Raw genomic sequence first — 18,766 nt, 5'->3', positions numbered from 1 at the left:
GGGACAAGACAGACTTGTTTGACAACCACTGCCTCTGATTTCTTCTGAGCCACAGCCAGATTTTGGAACCACTTATAAAATAGAAGGCTAATCAGATTAAAAGACACGCACTGTGTCCTCTTCATAATGGAGCAGTTCCGTTTAAACAGGAAGAAAACCAAACAAGACAGAAATGGCTGCACAGTCACAGAATGTGTTGATCACAAGGGTTCAAATGGGGAACACTCAATACAATCCATCACCATGCTCAGAAAACTCACCCAACTGACAAGCTGCATTTTCCTGAAGGTTAGTACTTCTTTGAGCCAGCCTTTGCCTCATTTTAACATCAGTTCCAAGAATTCTGGGGAGAGGGGATTTAAGTAGCCTTAGCTCTGGTAGCGTAGTGGTTACAAATCGGGCTGCGAACTGCAAGGTCAGCAGTTCGAAACTCCCAGCTGCTCCACAGGAGAAAGATGAGGCTTTCTGCTCCTGTAAAGATTTACAGCCTCGGAAACCTTGTACAGGGTCGCTATGAGTTGGAACCAACTCCATGGCACATAACAACAACAACAACAGGTTCTAAATGAGGCACAAACCTAAGAACTTGGGAATGAACCCCCAGTAATGAAAAGATAGCAGTGCATGAGACACAGTGGGGGTGACCTGAGGGGATTAGGCCAAGGGGCAGGACTTAACACCATAGGCAGGTGAGGGACACAGCACATAGGGAAGTTCCCACCCTTCTCCACCTTGCTTGTGTTCCCACTGCATAGTTCTAATACCTTTCTCCATCCAACATCATTTCATCAAAATCACAACAAATTTCAACTCAATGTATACTATTAAAATGGGCCCAAAAGACACTACTTTATGAAGACTCTTCTTAGGGAACATTTTGCTTCTGATGGGGGAGTGAGGGACTGACAGACACACACAGCCCAACTGAAGACAACTGTGACGAGGGAAGCAAGTGCTGTCCAAAACACGGAAATCAGAAAATGCAAATAGGGAAACACCAATCCTGGGTTGCTTGTCTTGTGACAACCATACTTGTGGTTGTTGTTAAGTGCCTTGGAGTCGGTTTCTACTCATAGCGACCCTGTGTAGACTTTCTGAGGAGTGACTGGTGGGTTTGAACTGCCAACTTTGTGGTTAGCAGTCCACTGCTGATTCTACAGTATCATGCTAAGACCCCTGTGACACCAAGACTGCTGTTGTTGTTAAGTGCCATTGAGTCGATACTGATTTACAGGGTTTCCAAGGAGTGGCTGGTGAGTTTGAATCACCGAACTTTTGATTCAAACTGACCTTGTGATCCAGTGCTTATCCTACATTGCAGGACACTAACTCCAGCAATGAACAAATTACCTCAGGGCCGATCTGCTTAGCTTCGGTGCTCATTTTTTTGGTAAGCATTATCACATTTGTTCCTTACCTTATAAGCCAGATATTATTATTATTATTCCCATTTTAAAGATGGGAAAACTGAAGCATAGGGAAGTTAAACAATTGGCCATGGTTGTGACCCAAATATTTTAGTCAACCCATGCTTCTCAGATTCAAACACTACCATCTGGAGCATTACTGCCTGCCAAGGATGAAGAACAGAACACTATCTGATGAAAAATAAAAGAGAGAGAGAAAAAAAATTACTTCTATTAACCAACACCACCCAGGAAAAACCAAGCCAATTTGGATGGACAAATAATAATTATAATATGTGTCCAAATCTTGAACATTACATTAGCCCAGTAGATTTATAGACTTGGGTTTTGCAGTCCTTTTGTGATCTGTCCCATCTTCCTGCTCTGCCTCTCTACTAAAAGAAAGTTAAAATAAAAATGAAGAAATAAAAATATCTTCACTTTCTTCTCTGAAAGCTAACCCCTCCTGGGAACATCTAAGAGTGCAGAGCTCTTCATAATAGACGATTGATAATTTAGGACACATTCTTTGGGCAGCTTTTCTCCAAGGAATCCCACCCACATTTGAGCTTTCTCTCAACTTCTCCCACTTGGGTCCCGTGCCTCATACAACATCGACATTCAGCAGTGGGTAAATCCTAGTCCTTTGGAGTTTCTAAAACTCTAACTATGATCCAGAAGTACATCAAAGCAACTGACATTTGCCCTGCACAGACCCTTAGTGCCCTTTCCAAAGAGCATCCACCCACTTTCTATGATGATTAGTGTGGATACTTAGTAAGCAGTAACAATGCACCACAATGAGGTGCACAAAAGCTCCTTTACCTTCTACCCAGTGCCCAGTGTCCTGCAGCTAAAAATAACAATAGCTGCCATTCACTGCACCCTTCCCAGGATTGAGAGCTTGTGCTAACCAACATCAATCCTCCTCAAAACCCTAATTGGTAGATATTCCCAGTACAGATGGGAAAACTAACACTATGCTGGTAAGTGAGTGTGCAAAGTCCTAACTCTTAACTAGGAGACCATACTTCTTTTGTTGTTGTTGTTGTTGTTGTTGTTAGTGACCACTGGGTGAACCCCAACTCATGATGACCCTATGTGTGCAGAATAAAACTGTTTCCTCAGCGTTTCAAGGATATAATCTTTTGGAAGCAGATTTCCAACATTTCTTCCACAGCACCTGTGAGTGGATACAAACCACCCAACCTTTGGACTAGTTGTCAAGCACTTAACTGTTTGAGCCACTCAAGTGCTCCTAGTTCCTTCTACTCTTCAATAATTATTCAGGACCAGACAGAGGAGTTTGTGGGCTTTGAATGCACATATTTCCTACTCAGGGTATCTCCCATCTTGTTTAGGTTGGGTGAATAAGTACACAAAAAAGGAGAGTCAGTAAGATAGAAAAAGATTAGAACATTTACTTGAATGAAACGTGAGCCTTTGAAGATTTTGCTGCAATAGTTTCACTTGCAGTGACTTGCCATTTAGGCAAGCTTTGCAATTACTCTAGACGGGGTGGTAGACAAGACCAGAAGTGACAGGGGCTGTGGATGGAAATGCTTAGTCTCTGCTTTCACAGACTAAGTCACACGATTCCATCAAGAGGAATGAGATCATAGAACCGCAATGCCACATGATTTCTATAGTTTTTACAGGTATTGTTGACCTATGCCTCCACCACCACATGTCCCCAGTTGTGTGTCCAAATGAGAAAATTCCGACATTGCAATGATTTTTATAAAGATAAAATGTGTTCTGTTTTTAAAGGATTATCTCTTATTATGAGATTATTTCCTTCTTTCTTTTGAGTGTTATAATATCCTTTTCCTAAGAAGTGATGACGATAGTGTTCATTTTCTCTTTCTTTTTAAACTGAACTCACTTGACCAACTCAGTCACCTGGTTGGTATTCACTTTTCAAAAACATTACTTTTTAATGTTAGCTCAAGAAAGTCTTAGGATAACCAGTGAAGAATTTTTGTAAATGTTCTGTGATTGACACGTATTATTGTTTTGCAAAACAAATAAATGGTCATCTTGAAAGAAATAAACCACAAATTTTTGAGGAATCACATCCACATACTTATCTTCCTTTGTTTGACTTTGTTTTTAATGCTCACTTATCTATCATTTCTGAGGTGGAAAAGCATAGAAAAGCAACAACCAAAAGGGTTTTTCTTGACAATGTTGGTAGATATAATGAGTAGGGGGAATAAGTAGACCTATCAGTGGGTCAAGTAAAAATTTAAAAGAGAGTATTTTTAAATGCGCTGTTATGAAGTCAAACTGACATAATAAGAAATCATCTATTTGTTGGGCAATAGAAGATATTTTTTTCTCTTTTGCGAAAGTGAAACTTTTTTGAAAGATATAACTGTACCAAAATTTAGACTGCCACAAATAATCTGATCATCAAAAACAGAAAGAAAGGAAGAAATAAAGCAAATTATCTTTGACCTCATGGAAGAGCGTCTGACAGTCAAGACACAAAGCCTCTATTGTAAACAGACTCTATTTCAAGAGCAGACGGAGGAGGATTTGGCAAAATGAAGTTTAGGCTTAGACTAATTTTACATGCTAATGAGAATCTCCAGATAAAAGCTGCTTTATAATGGGTGCTAACCAGTTGGCAGATTAACAAGATTCAGACCAAACAGAGCAGGAATTTGTCATGTCTGTCATAATACCATATGGCTAGAAAGAAACTGGGAAAGCTTGGCTTAGAGTGACCTTGAAGCTTTGGGGGGACAGTAACACTAAGCATCCCAGACAAATCAGAGCCTTGACACAATCCCTGTTTATTTGTAACCCCTTGCAGGCCCTTTCAGTTTTGGAAAAATTCTATACCCATCAAAATCAAATGCTAGAATTTTCACTCACTTTCTTCCCTTCAGTCTTCAGAATCCTTGCACCAAAGAGGAGAAATGTAGCAAAGAAAAGAATTGACATTTAGAGTGGCACAGTCCAAGATGGTAGCTTCTGGTCACATGTGGCTATTTCAACTGAAATTTGAATAAGCTGAAATGAAGTAAGACTATTGGCCAGATTTCAGGTGTTCAACATGTGGCTACTGACTACCATATTGGACAGAACAGATACACAAAGGGGCTTCAAAAGGTTCATGGGAAAATGGAATTGAAAGATAATGGAATTGTTCCACAAACTTTCTGAAGCCCCCTTGTAGAACATTTCCATCACCACCAAAAGCTGTATTGGTCAACACTTCCCTAGAGTCAAAGGCTTCACTCTACCAACTTGAGCCTCATGTGACTTCCTCATCCATCAAATTAGGAAGCTAATATTTGTCTCATAGGAATGTTAGGAATGTATGCAAGAGTTCTTTGTAAACTAGAAAACAAATAAGTGTTTGCTGTTTTGATGGTGATGATTGTTGTTAAGTTTTGACTTATAGTGACCCTGTATAAGGTTTGATGAAGATTAATGACTTCCAAATAAGAAGCTGTCAGATATTTGGAAATGATAAAGAATCTCAGGCTCCATTCAGAATGTACACAATCCCAAATCATGAGGCTTTTCCTTCAACTGTATGCTCTCTCTTTCTCCTTCATAGTGTATCCCCCCTTCATGAATGGAGACAGAGAGTTGGAAAATGTATAAGTAAAAGGGTCCTAGAATCCTATTTGAACACTAAACTTGACTACTGGGCCTAAGAAAATAGCCTTTTAAATATCTTTATAGAGCCTGTGACTGTAACAGAATTCATTTTATTCACCTAATTCAGTGGTTCCCAAGATCATGTCCCATCCTCAAAGGTCCTAAAGAAGTACAAAGATTGAGCCCTGAAAAGGTCCTGAAAAGATCGAGGGAGATGTGGTATTTGAATTATTTCCATTGACACCAAGGCTTCAAAGAAGTTATATGTTTTCCATGATAAAACTACTAGGCCAATTGATGTATAAATAGTGGTTTTGTCTGAATTATATTCATTCAGTCTAATAATATTATTTTATTGAATTATATGTGATTATTATTTTTATAAATCAGAAATTATCGAATATTGGCAGTTTCTTATGATTCAACTTAATATTTATCTCAAATTCACTTGTAACATTTGTTGTTGCTATTAAGTACCATCAAATTGGTTCTGCTTCACAGCTGCCCTGTATAAGGTTTCTGAGGCTTTTAAAATTTTTGCAGGAGCAGAAAATCTCACCTTTCTCCTGAGGAACATCTGGTAGACTCAAACTGCAGACCTCATGGTTCACAGTCCAGAGCCACCACATTCCTGACCCATAGCATTGTTGTTGTTGCTAAGTCCCATCAAGTCAGTTCAGACTCATAGAGACCTTGCATAGGGTTTCCGAGGAGTGTCTGGTAAGTTTGAACCACCAACTTGGTGGTCCAGTGCTTATCCTACAGTGCCACCCCAGGATCAAGAACACAGATTTTAGACACATAGATTTGGATTCAAATACTACTTTGCCATCTCAAAATTGTGCAGTAGCATAATGAAAACAAAATATATGTCATTTACAAATGTAAACTTTCAAAGCACCGACTCAATGACAAAATAAGTAAGTAAATAGAGTGAGTTTGGGTGACAGAAAGACTGAGAACCATTGGTCGATTCCTGAAAGTGAGGCTTTGAATTGGTATCATATACTCATTCCAGGCTGTTTCTGTCATCTCAAACACAGAAAAGAGCCCAGAAGTAAGTAAACAAATGAGATCTCTAAAATACAAACAGTTAACAAAATAGCCAAGGACAGACCAGAGAATGAGATCTGCCGTGACACCTTCAGGTTTGACCAAGACAGGGTGCCTCAAAAGTTACACTGATTACTGAAAGAAGACGTATTAAGTGTGAAGTCTAGATACAGAGATGAAAGAGCGAGAGAGAAGGAGTGACAAAGGGAGGGGGAAATAAAGGGAAAGAGAAAAGAGAGACAGAAAAGAAGGAAGACACCGAAGGAGGGAAGGAGGAAGAAGCAGAGCTGTCATAGCCTTCAGGTCCTGACATCTGAATAGCTGCTCCGAATGAATGATTTCTTTTTAAGTCACTGAAGCTATGGCACACCAAAAGGGAGTCCAGTGCCCCAATAACAAGGGAGGCCAGACACCGTGGTTGCCCCAAGGCCCTTCACCTGCCCATAGTAACCAGGAGACCTGAAAACAGACATCAGGGCACTGGAGGACAGATGCTTGTCAGAGCTAGAAGAGGTTTAAAAGCCCAGCCATGTTGTCAGGAGAAGGGCAGAGAGAAAACAGGACACCGAACCCAAACAGAGGCAGAAGCTGAAGAACCATGAAAACCGAGAGCCAAGACTAGCAAAGCTGAGAAGCAAAACGTGGGCTAGAGGAGTTCTAGATGAATAGTGGCTCCCAAGCTGATGCCCCCACCGCAAGGATCCTGAAGATATATATATGATTGAGCAGGACAGGCCAAAATTCTTATGCTTGTGGTGGGTTTTATACCATCGGAACATGAGATGTCGTTGTTGTTGCGTGCCATCAAGCCAGTTCTGACCCACAGTGACCCTATATAGGGTTTCTGAGGAGTGGCCGGTGAGCTTGAGCTCCGACTTTGTGGTTCAAACCAACTTTGTAGCTCAATGCATGAACCTACAGCACTGCACCAGGACTCCATAGATGGTTGGGTTGTTGTTGTTAAAGTGCCATGGAGTCTATTTTGTATAGACCCTGTATAGGGTTTCCAAGGTGCAATTGGTGAACTTGAACCACCAACCTTGCAGTTCAAACGACTTTGCTGTCTGATGCGCCACATCAGGACTCCATGTATGGTGGAGTTGTTGTTGTTGTTAAGTACCATAGAGTCATTTCCAACTCATAGTGACCCTGTACAGGGTTTCTGAAGCTTTACATCTTTACAGGAGCAGAAAGCCTCATCTGTCTCCCGCAGAACACCTGGTAGTTTCGAACTGCCGACCTTGAGGTTAGCAGCTCGATTCATAACCACTACGCTACCAGAGCTCCTTGTAGGGTCCATTTAAAAGGGCCAGAAAAGGATGAACTTTACACAGAAAACTGACCCTCATAGGATGCCTAGCTTTGAATCATGATTACTAAATAAATAAATAGCTTGTTACGGAAATGAAGGAAATACAGTCTCAGTTTTAATCATCAGCCTAATATTCATTCCAGCCAACTGTTAATATGATGGAAAGAGCACAAAATTGGATTCAGACAAATGGAGTTATTTGACTCAACTGCTTATTAGTTGTGTGGCCGCAGGCATGTGCCTGAACCTCTATGAATTTGCTTTGTCAGCTTAAACCAAAACCCATCGCTGAGGAGTGGATTCTGACTCTTGGCGACCTCTTGGGTCTCAGAGTAGACTATTCCAGGTGGTTTTCCTCATTGTAATCTTTACAGAAGCAGACTCTCAGGACTTTCTTCCATAACACAGCTGAGTTGGCTCAAACCACCAACCTTCAGTTAATAGTCCAAGGCAAACTGTTTGGGGGACTGTCAGCTGAAGACAGGAGCAATAATACCGCTTCCACAACGTTGAGACAAAAATTAGAAAGGCCAATACACAATAAAGTACATGGTCTGGTACCTGGCTCTTAGTGAGTACTCAATAGGTATGAGGCCTCTTTGCTGTAAAGGAGCTCTAGTAGCCTAGTGGTTACGAATCGGGCTGTGAATCTCAAGGTCAGCAGTTCAAAACTACCAGCTGTTCCACGGGAGAAAGAGGAGGCTTTCTGCTCCTGTAAAGATTTACAGCCTCAGAAACCGTAAATTACAGCCTCAGAAACCCTGTACAGGGTTGCTGTAAGTCGGAACTGACTCCACAGCACATAACAACTCTTCTCTATAGGTGATTCACTTATCAGTAACTGAAACAACAGTTTGTAGGTGCCTTTCTCAATTACGGTTGTGCTTAATCAGTCACTCCTGTTTATATATACGGACATGTACGGATGTGGGACATATACGGGATGTGGGAGTGGGCTTCAAAAGTTCGTGGAATAATGGAGTTAAAAGATAAAAGAATTTTTTCATGAACTTTTTGAAGCCTTCTCATATTCCATCCTAGGAGGGTTACCCTATTTATTCTCCCATAGCTATGTAAACTGCAAACCCTAGTTTCAGACTTTTATTTAGAATGAGTATCTGCGCCTCATTTTTGGTCTTAGTGTTGATGGTATCCTTTAGCATAATGTCAACACTGGGAAGATTTCATTGTCAGCTGACAGCAGCAGGGAGAAGAAATCGTCAAAATGCAGGGGTAACCTCCCCCACCCCAGCCCCAAAGACAAAAAACAAAAGCCCTCCAGCTCCCAGTCAACAGCTGCGCTGGGCCGAGCACTGACTCTCCTGGCTGGACTGCGTATTTCACCCTCTAGTGGAGCCCGTGATGGGTCTCCTCCCGTTCTTGGTCTCCCGACGTATCAGGAGCAGACATCTGTGGTCACGTCTGCCGGGACCACCCAGAGGGCAGCCCTCCGAACCCTGGGGCTCTCCCCGACGTTGCAGAAAGGTCAGGAGTCACTTGCTTCAACCAGTGCACTCAAAGCATCTCATGGAGACCCCATGGAAAGGTCATCTTAAGATAGTGACAGGGCACAGCTTTGGTGGGAGCCCAGTGGGGGCGCAGAAGGCGAGGGCAGAAAGATTTCTTTTTTAAGTAGCAAAAAGTACATCTGTTTCGGCCTTCATTTAGACTTGATTTTTTTATTTCAGTGGCATTTCCTGGGATTTTCCAATTCATGTCTAAATCACAAAATGTGTCCATTGTGCACTTGTGGGCTTGCGTACATGTGCCACTGAGCACAACACTGCAAATGCATTTTCTCACTTCATTAACCGTTGCTTTAAAACGGCATCCAAATGTCCGCTCTCTCAATACCCCGCTGGAGGAAACGGTGTTACTTTTTCCCCTTGTGGAAACAGAAAGAAAGGCTAAGTCACAAGCTGTGAGGTTTAATATTTTTCAATTTCACATGTCCAACTTTGAAAGCTGATTGTAGGGACAGCCTGTTCAGCCATACCACCCAGTGGAAGAACCCACCTTGTCCTGGGAAGGGTTTCACTAGCCCTGCAAATCTCTGTTCTCCCCTCCAGTCAGCTAAGACTGGTCCCCCACCCACACCCCCACCTCCGCCCCCCTGGGGAGCCCTCTTCACATCACTGACTGAGGTACGGACTCCACCTCCCACAGGCAGGCCAGGATGCATTCTGCTGACTTCAGAAGATACCACGTAAATTAGAACTCTTGTAACCATATGGTTCAAACCTGCAGGTCATATTTTATACACAAGTGACTATGACAGGCGGTATTTTTTGTGCTGACATGTTGTATTTCATCCATGTTTACTTAGAATTCCATGCTATCATTAAAAGCTGAGTGATATAACTTTATCATAATTTTATACAAATGTTTGATTAGGTTTCTTTCTTTTATATAAGGAGGAGGAGGAGGAGAAGGAGGAACACTCACCAGGCAGATTTTACTGCAGCTCTTAAGATTTGTTTGATTCTCAAGATTTGGCTTCCAGACAAACCAAAGTTGCATGCACCAAAGGCCTCTCTTATTTGAGTTTTCAAATGGAAAGTGCATGGTTTTACCTATCACTCAATGTTTTAAGCATACTACCAATTGACTCAACCTCCCAAACTTTGCCTCATATAAATGAGAGAATCAATACAGTGATCAGTTAGTTATTTCTAAGGCCTCCAAGGTGAAGGAAGAAAACAATCCACAAAATTCTAGTTGGGTCTTTCTACAACCTCCAGTCTTCTCTAGAGACCAAGCCAGTTTGTCATAGAATCGGTTCTGACTTATGGTGACCTCTCGTGTTTCTGAGTTGAACTGCACTGCATAAGATTTTCAAAGGTTGTGATCTTCCAAAAGTAGACCATTAGACAGTTCTTCTCAGATGCATCTGAGTGGATTCAAACCACTGATCTCTCTGTTAGTAGGTGCAGCTCAAAATGGCAAGAATTGTCAGCAGAGAAGTGGCAGCAACCAAACATTATGGTGGGCTTCCTGGCCCACAAACCACAGCAGATACAATGGGTGTGCCAACTCATGAAGTCAGCAAACTGAGCATCTTTGTGCATGAACCTTCCTTGGAGCAGTGGGTTGGTGCCAAGCACTTATCAGAACAATTGGAGAAAGAGCTGTAACACTTTCTTCTAGAGGAGCCTGTCCTCAGGGGACCAAAAGGATGCCTGTAAGGCTGAGAGGGGAGAAGGGCCTGCTGGCCTGCATGGCTTAGAGGAGCTGAGAGAGATGTACTGTACTGAAGAAGGGAGACAGTGCCTACGCACTTCCTGATCCAGTTCCTGAGTTGTACCTATTATTTCCCTAATAAATCCCATAATCGTGAGGAAGGGCTACGAGGTCTATGTTATCATGCAACAAATTATCAAACCCAGCGGAGAAGTAAACGGTGCCCTGGGAGTGACAGCTGGTGTCCAAATTGATAAAAAAAAAAACTTTGGAGAAGTAGTATATCTGACCTCTGCTTCATAGGAACCAGCCTTTGTTGGTGTTGTTGTTGGGTGCCATAGAGTCAGTACAGACTCATAGTGACCCTATGCACAACAGAACAAAACACTGCCCGGACCTGGGCCAACCTCACAATTGTTGCCACGCTTGAGCCCAATGATGCTACCATCTCACTGGGGTCTTCCTCTTTGTCTCTGACCCTCCACTTTACCAAACATGATATCCTTTTCTGGCGACTGGTCCTTCCTGACAATATGTCTGAAGTATGAGAGATGAAGTTTGGCCATCCTGGCCTCCAAGGAGCACTCTGGCTGCACTTCTTTCAACATAGATCTGTTTCTTCTTTTGGCAGCCTATGGGACTGTCAATATTCTCCTCCAACACCATAACTCAAAAGCATCAATTTTTCGAAGGTCTTCCTTATTCACTTTCTTTCACATGTATATGAGGTTATTGAAAATACCATGGCTTGAGTCAGGCGCATCTTAGTTCTCAAACTGACATCCTTGAAAAGGCCTTGTGCAGCAGATTTTCCTAATGCAATACGTCATTTGATTTCTTGACTGCTGCTTCCGTGAGTGTTGATAGTTGATCCAAGAAGAATGAAGTCCTTGACCACTTCAATCTTTTCTCCATTGATAAGAATGTTGTTTATTGGTCCAGTGGTGAGGATTTTTGTTTTCTTTACATTGAGATATAATCCATACGGAAGGCTGTGCTCTTTGATCTTCATCAGTAAATATTTTAAGTCCTCCTCACTTTCAGCAAGCAAGGTTGTATCATCTGCATATCGCAGGTTATTAATGAACCAGTCTTGGGCTGATGTTAATGCCAACTTTCTCCCTTGGTGAAGTTAGATGAGGTCAGATGTCTCAGCCATTTTTATAGTAGATAAGTAGTTAGATTAACTTCAGGAAAAAATGACAGGTACGTTTACTAGAATACTGAATAAACCCGCACCCAAAATAACTTGTGGTTATTTAAGGTTGCAGAAACTAAGAGTCATCAGCACAAATATTGAACTCAAGCTGAAAAAAACAAAAACAAAAACAAAAACACAGTAGTTCCTATAAATGTGTCATTTACCTTGAGAAAATGTCTTGGACTCCCACACATTCATCCAAAGTGACCCCTAATCTTTCAACCAAAACTAATACATATAGTCTGAGAAAGGTATGCTCCTGACTTATCAGCAAGTTTATATTAAATACTCTGACAAAACTATTAACTTTATAATTGCACTTAGCTACACATCTAACAGAGTCCTGGTGTGGTGCTGTGGGTTAATGTGCCAGACTGCAAAGCCATTTGAACTGCGAGGTTGGCGGTTCAAGCTCACCAGCTACTTCTTAGAAACCCTACACAAGGTCTCTATGGGTCAGGATTGACTCGACGAAACTTAACAACAACAACAACAACAACACATCTAACAAATGACCTTTGCTAAATAATATAATTTATTTTTAGTTGGGACTACTTTGACCACTCAGGGCACATGGTTGCCAGACTTAAAACCCACTGGAGCATGGAGAAATCCTGCCCCTGAAGGTTACAGGGGTTACCTCTGAAAGCCCAGGGAAAACAAATCAGCTCTTGCCAGCCAGGCAGACTTGAGTTCGAATCTTGAATTTACCTCTTACTTGCTTTAAGCAATTCCAAGCTCAGCTTCCTCACTTTCAAAATGGGATGACATATACAAATAACTAGTGCATTTAGCAAATGTTACTCTCTTCATTCTATTCCCAAATGTAAGAACACCTGTGCCCTTCAAACCACAAGACTGCCCAGGGGTAGTTGTCTAGGACTGGGGGGAGTGTGGTCTTATAAACTTTAATTTTAGCTCCTTCTCAAGCCCCTCCTTCTTGGTACCCACCATCTCACCTCCCCAGGTGCTTATCTTTCAAGACTTCTCTGGCAAATAACTTAGGGACTGACTCACCCAGGTGTGTTTTAATGAGACAGCAAAACCTTTAAAGGTTTAAGGAAATAATTTCCTTTTAATGAACATGTGTCAGTCTCTTAAAAAGTAATATGTAATTATTATCAAAAAAATGAAAAAATGCAGAAAAGTAAAAAGTAGAATTACCTATCATCTTGCTACTCAAAGACAAGGCCCATTAACATTCTGTTGATTTTCTCTCATCTTTTCTGTAGTCCTGTTTTTGTAACTTTATGTGCACATGTATGTATAAAATAGTTTTTAGTTTTGCGTACAGAATGCATACATAATTTTGTATCCATTTTTTAGCTTTATAAACCAAGAAGCATTTCATGCATGTGTATAAACTCATCAATAATCATTTTAATGGCTATATAAATAAGGAATACATTTTTAAAGGCAGACTTTCTCCCCTTCATAAGGCACTGTTGTTGTTGTTAGATGCTGTCGAGTCTGTTCCAACTCATAGAGACCCTCTGCACAACAGAATGAAACACTGCCGGACCCTGGGCCATTTCCCACAGTTGTTAGGGTTGAACCCGCTGTTGTTGCCACGGTGTCAATCCATCTTGTTGGGGGTCTTCTTCCTTTTCATTGACTCTCCACTTTGCCAACCATGATGTCCTTCTCTAACAACTGATTCCTCCTGACAACAAAGAACAAGAGAAGAAATCTCAGCATCCTCAATTCTAAGGAGCATTGTTGTTGTTGTTGTTGTTGTTAAGTGCCTTCGAGTTGGATCCAACCCATAGCGACCCTGTATAGGGTTTCCAAGGAACAGCTGGTGAGCTTGAACCACCGACTTTGCAATTCAAATGGCTTTGCAGTCTGGTGCATTAACCCAGAGTGCCACATCAGGACTCCAAGGAGCATTCTAGTTGCATTTAATCCAAAGCACTGTGGAGAGTGGGCAGGTTGATAAATATATAAAACCATAACTAAATGTAGGTTCTTTGATCTTTGTCTATTTTTGTTCTCTGATGTAACACAGCAGGTATTTAGAATAGTGTCTGACCTGTGATGGTTGCTGCTGCTAGTTGCTATCAACTCTGCTCCAACTCATGGTGAAGTTATGAAAGGTGCCCTTTAACAAACAAAAATAAGAATATAGTCACTGGGACACCCTCTCCAAACAGAACAGTTTCCTGATTTGCTATGGGTTCATTCTACAGAGTGGATGACAAGAAGGAATTGACTTTCTCTGTTACAGGGCCTTTCATTATGTACTGCTGAAACACTGGTGCTGGTGTTGGGAGTGGACCGTGGAGTCAGTTCTGTATAGAGTTTCCGAGTTTGGAAACCTTTATGGGAGCAGATGGCCTCATCGTTCTCTTGAGGAGCAACTGATGGGTTCAAGCCACCGACCCTTTGGTTAGCAGCCCAATGCTTAACCCACTGTACCACCTGTTTCTTTTTATTAATGCTGCTGCTGGTAGTGGTGGTTATATGCCATGGAGTTGGTTCCTGTATTGGGTTTCTGAGGCTATAAAGTTGTACAGGAACAGGAAGCCTCATCTTTCTCCTGTGGAATAGCTGGTAGTTTTGAACTGCTGACCTTGAGGTTAGCAGTCTGACTCATAACCACTATGCTACCAGAGTTCCTTGCTAAGACTACTAGATAATTGTAAGAGTACTAGATGATTTATAAAAATATCTAAAATTTCTAGGAGTACCTGCTTGTTATGTAAATCCCTCACTTGCAAAATTTGAAAACTATATGGAAATCTAAGAATGTTTCCAATTGTTTAGAGTTTTCCCAAAATTACAAAAATGCAAGCTATTATAAATCCATCTTGGCGATTCTCTGATCCTCAAATACCTAAATCTGTTGGAAATGCTGCACAAACAGTAAGGGATCTAGTTGAATGCAAAAGTAAGTAATAAAAGGTTTGTCAAACCAACAGTTTTAAATCCTAAGAAAGTACATGGAGACTTTGCACTGCCCTGGAAGAATTTGAGCTAAAACGCGGGCCAAGCAGATATCTAGTTTAGGTTCCAGGGTCTCATCGCCAAGGTCATTCATTATATCAGGGATTCAACCCAAATACCTGAAATTGACTCATGGAAATTTTCAAATAACAGAGCTGAAATTAATAACGCTACTACTGTTCTTTTTTGAGTGCCATTTGTGTGATATAGTTTTCCATCCTTTGATTTTTAATCTATTTTTGTCTTTGTGTCTCTGATTTTTAATCTATTTTGTTTTGCTGTTTTTAAACAGCATATTGATGGGTGCTGTTCTTATCCATTCTGCATCTTTTTGTCTCTTGATTAGTGCATTTTATCCATTTATATTAGTGTAAAGGAGCTCTGGTAGCGTAGTGGTTACAAATCGGGCTACTGACCTCAAGGTCGGCAGTTCGAAACTGCCTGCGGTTCCGCGGGAGAAAGATGAGGCGTTCTGCTCCTGTAAAGATGTACAGCCTCGGAAACCCTGTTTAGGGTCACTATGAGTCGGAACCGACTCCATGGTACTTAACAACAACAATTATCAATAAATAAGAACTTATTGCTGTCATTTTGCTATGTGTGTTTGGTTTTTTTGTTTTTGTTTTTTTCTTACGTTGCTGCTGGTTTCTTTGCTTCACCTACTTTTCTGAGCTGAGTTCATTTTGTTTGTGGGTGTTCTTAACATTTTCATTGTTTCTGTTGTTTTAATGTTTAATTGTTGGTGTTGGTATTGTTAAGTGCAGTCAAGTCGGTGGTTGTTTACTAAAGTCTTACAATTTTCCTTTTTTATTTTGCTGAGAAGATTTGCTAATATTTTTATGAGGTTACCTTGCTATTTATTTATTATTTTCTTCCCAAGTTTAAGTGTCTGTTCAGTCTTGAAATTGTCTTGATTTCCTCTCCATTTAGAAGTTCTATAATTACACTATTTCTTTCCTCTTTTTACTTTGTAGTTGTCTTCTATTACAAATTGATATCTCTGGCTCCCAATTTTCATCCTTGTAGGTTTATTTTGGAGTCCTGGTGTTGTGCTGCGGGTTAATGTGCTGGACTGCAAAGTCGGTTTGAACGACAAGGTGGGCGGTTCGAGCTCATCAGAGTCTCCTCAGAAACCCTCTACAGGGTCGCTATGACCAATCTGATGGCACTTAACAACAAGGTTTGGAGTCCTAGTGTAGCGCTGTGGGTTAATGCGCCAGTCTGCAAAGCCATTTGAATTGCAATGTCGGCGGTTCAATCTCACCATCGGTCCTCGGAAAACCTATATACGGTCGCTATGGGTCAGAATCGACTCGACGGCACTTCACAACAACAAGGTTTATTTTACTTTGGATATTTCTACCTTCTTCTAGTAGCGTAGTGGTTACTAATCGTGCTGCGAACCGCAAGGTCAGCAGTTCGAAACTACCAGCTGCTCTGCGGGAGAAAGATGAGGCATTCTGCTCCCATAAAGATTAACAGCCTCGGAAACCCTGTGCAGGGTCTCTATGAGTCGGAACCGACTCCACGGCACATAACAACAACAACAATCTTCTTCTTGTAGTTAGCATTCAATCTACTGTTGTATCTTTTCCTCTGGGGTTCAGAATCCCAGAATTATTATTGGTATCTGTTTCATTTGCTCTCTAGTGTCTCTATTGTAGAGGGTCTGGGTAGCCTGTCCACCTAGTCACAACTTACCAGATGTTCTCTAATAACAATTTTTCTGACCTGTTTGAACCGAAGGACCCCATCAGCTGAAACAGATTTTTTCTCTAATCTAGGAACCACCACTGAACTTGCTACATTGGTGTTGTCAGTTACCAACTCATGTTGACTTTGTGTATGTGTAACAGGATGAAGCACTGCGTGACCCTGCTGCACCTTCACAGTCAATAGTATGCCCCAATCTATTGCTTTGACCACTGTGGATTTGAGTACCTCCACACCTTGGGAACTCATCTTCCAGGACTATGTTGGCTAATAGCCTATTGTGAGCCATAGGTTTTCACTGGCTAATTTTCAGAAGTAGATCACCAGACCTTTCTTCCTACTCTGTGTTAGTCTAGAAGCTTCACCAAGAAGTCTGCCATGTGTGACCCTGCTGGTATTTGAAATACTAATGGCATAGCTTCTAGCATCACAGTACTATGCAAGCTGTTACTATACAACAAACTGACAAATGGGTAGTAGTCATCAAATTTGCCCTTACAATAGACTAAGTAATTCATAGAATATCATTTTAATTTACCATCATAGTTGTTTATTTGTTTAATCCCTCTAAAACCTGTAAAGGTGTGGTGCTGCGAGATAATGCACTAGACTGAAAGGAGAACCACAAGGTCAGTGGTTCAAAGTCGCCAGCCATTCCTCAGAAACCCTAGACAGGGTCACTCTAAGTCAGAAACAACTCAAGGGCACTTGGCAATAACAACAAAACCTGTAAATGTCCACAGGCCTAGTTATGAGCAAAATTCAACTTTGATAGCAATTATGCCATGAACAAGAAAGAAATGTCAAATCTTATAACCTTATCAGTACCATTTAGCTTCTTAGATAAACTCAAACACAGACAACCGAGACAATAAGGAAAGAGCAGACCTGCTCTTCTTCCTCAGAGCCTACAGCATAGACTTCAGACAACAGAGGAGGTTTCTGAGGCAACAGCAAAGGTGAAAGGGAGATTGGAGATGGGACCCAGAAGGCAGACTGAAGGAATTGGAGAGTCGCAGTGTGATAAAGAAGATATGGAGAATGTTTTAGATTTTAAAAATTAATCTTTGATGATGTGAGAGGATGTTTATACAGAAGAATGACCTCTTTTTTTTTTTTTTTCCATTTCTACTGGAGCAGGTCAAAAGAAAATGGACTTAAGCTGTAGCCGAGTGGGTTTAGGTAAGACAGAAGAAAGAATTTCCTGAATGTGGAGGTCGTTAAAAACTGGAATGAGCTACTAAGGGAGTCTGTGGACACTCTTCCTCTAGGGAACATTTAAAAATAAGATAAATTTTCATCTGTCAAGGAGGGTTTAGAAGTAATCCAACCAGAAGGTATCTCAAAGCATTTTCCAGCTCTGTAACCTAAAGGCTGAATTCTCTCTTATTTTATTTCTATAGTTAAATTGATGAGAGATGGATTCCTGAAGTAGGATTCCAGATTTCAGAGACAGTAACTAGAGGCTACTGCTTTTGTTTTATAATAAGATGCCTCCTTGCATAAAAGACTAAAGTGGTATTCCTTCTTAGGAACCATATCCAGAAAAGAAATACACAACTCTAAGCTCAGCGAATTTACTGTGTAGACACCTTCACCTTCATCTTCACATATAAAACTACAATCTTCTCTAAACATTTTTGTCCCCTATGTCTACTGCACACATCTTTCCTGTTTTTTATTTTTTTTTCTCTCCCAGACATTCAAACCTAAGATTCCAGTTTACAACTAGTCTGTTTCTCCTAACAGTCTTTCAAAAGCTAACCTAAATCATTTTCCAGCAATTTCTTGGTCACCTTCCAACTTCAGGTATTCCTGAGCTAAGAAACAAGTTTGCATTTTGAAGAAAATTGTACTTGGCACACATTCTTTGCTTTTCATTTTCTCCTGAGCTTTCCTCAAGCCTATTGGTGGGTTTCCATGCAACCTTCAAAAAGGGAATATCTCGATCCACACTGGATCCTGATAGAACTCTCTCTTGTACCTTACCAGCTTTGTTAGTGTCTTTAGTGTTCCTTTCTTTTAAATGCTTCGAGTCCCCTTTGTGTACAGCAAATTCAAGAATTTTAAAAGGAATTGAGAATCAAACCCTCCTCAGTGGTCACTAGTGCCTTCTCTTCTTTATTCTTCACCTCAACTTCTTTTTTTCCCCTTTGGGCTCTCCCTCCTCCTTCTTACCCCCTCTCCCCAAGGCATTTGTCAAAAGTTCCCTCCAAGTTTTCCAACTCCTTTGTCCAGTGTGAACTCTGATTCAAGTGTAAAGAAAGGAATTTGGTTTAGGTAAGAAAAGGGAGGCTGAAAAGGAAAAAGGAAAGGGCTTCAGCCCTACCAGGCACT

The sequence above is a fragment of the Chrysochloris asiatica genome, unplaced genomic scaffold (genome assembly GCF_000296735.1).
Source record: "Chrysochloris asiatica unplaced genomic scaffold, ChrAsi1.0 scaffold00006, whole genome shotgun sequence".
Taxonomy (NCBI): domain Eukaryota; kingdom Metazoa; phylum Chordata; class Mammalia; order Afrosoricida; family Chrysochloridae; genus Chrysochloris; species Chrysochloris asiatica.
This window is presented reverse-complemented; position numbering follows the sequence as displayed.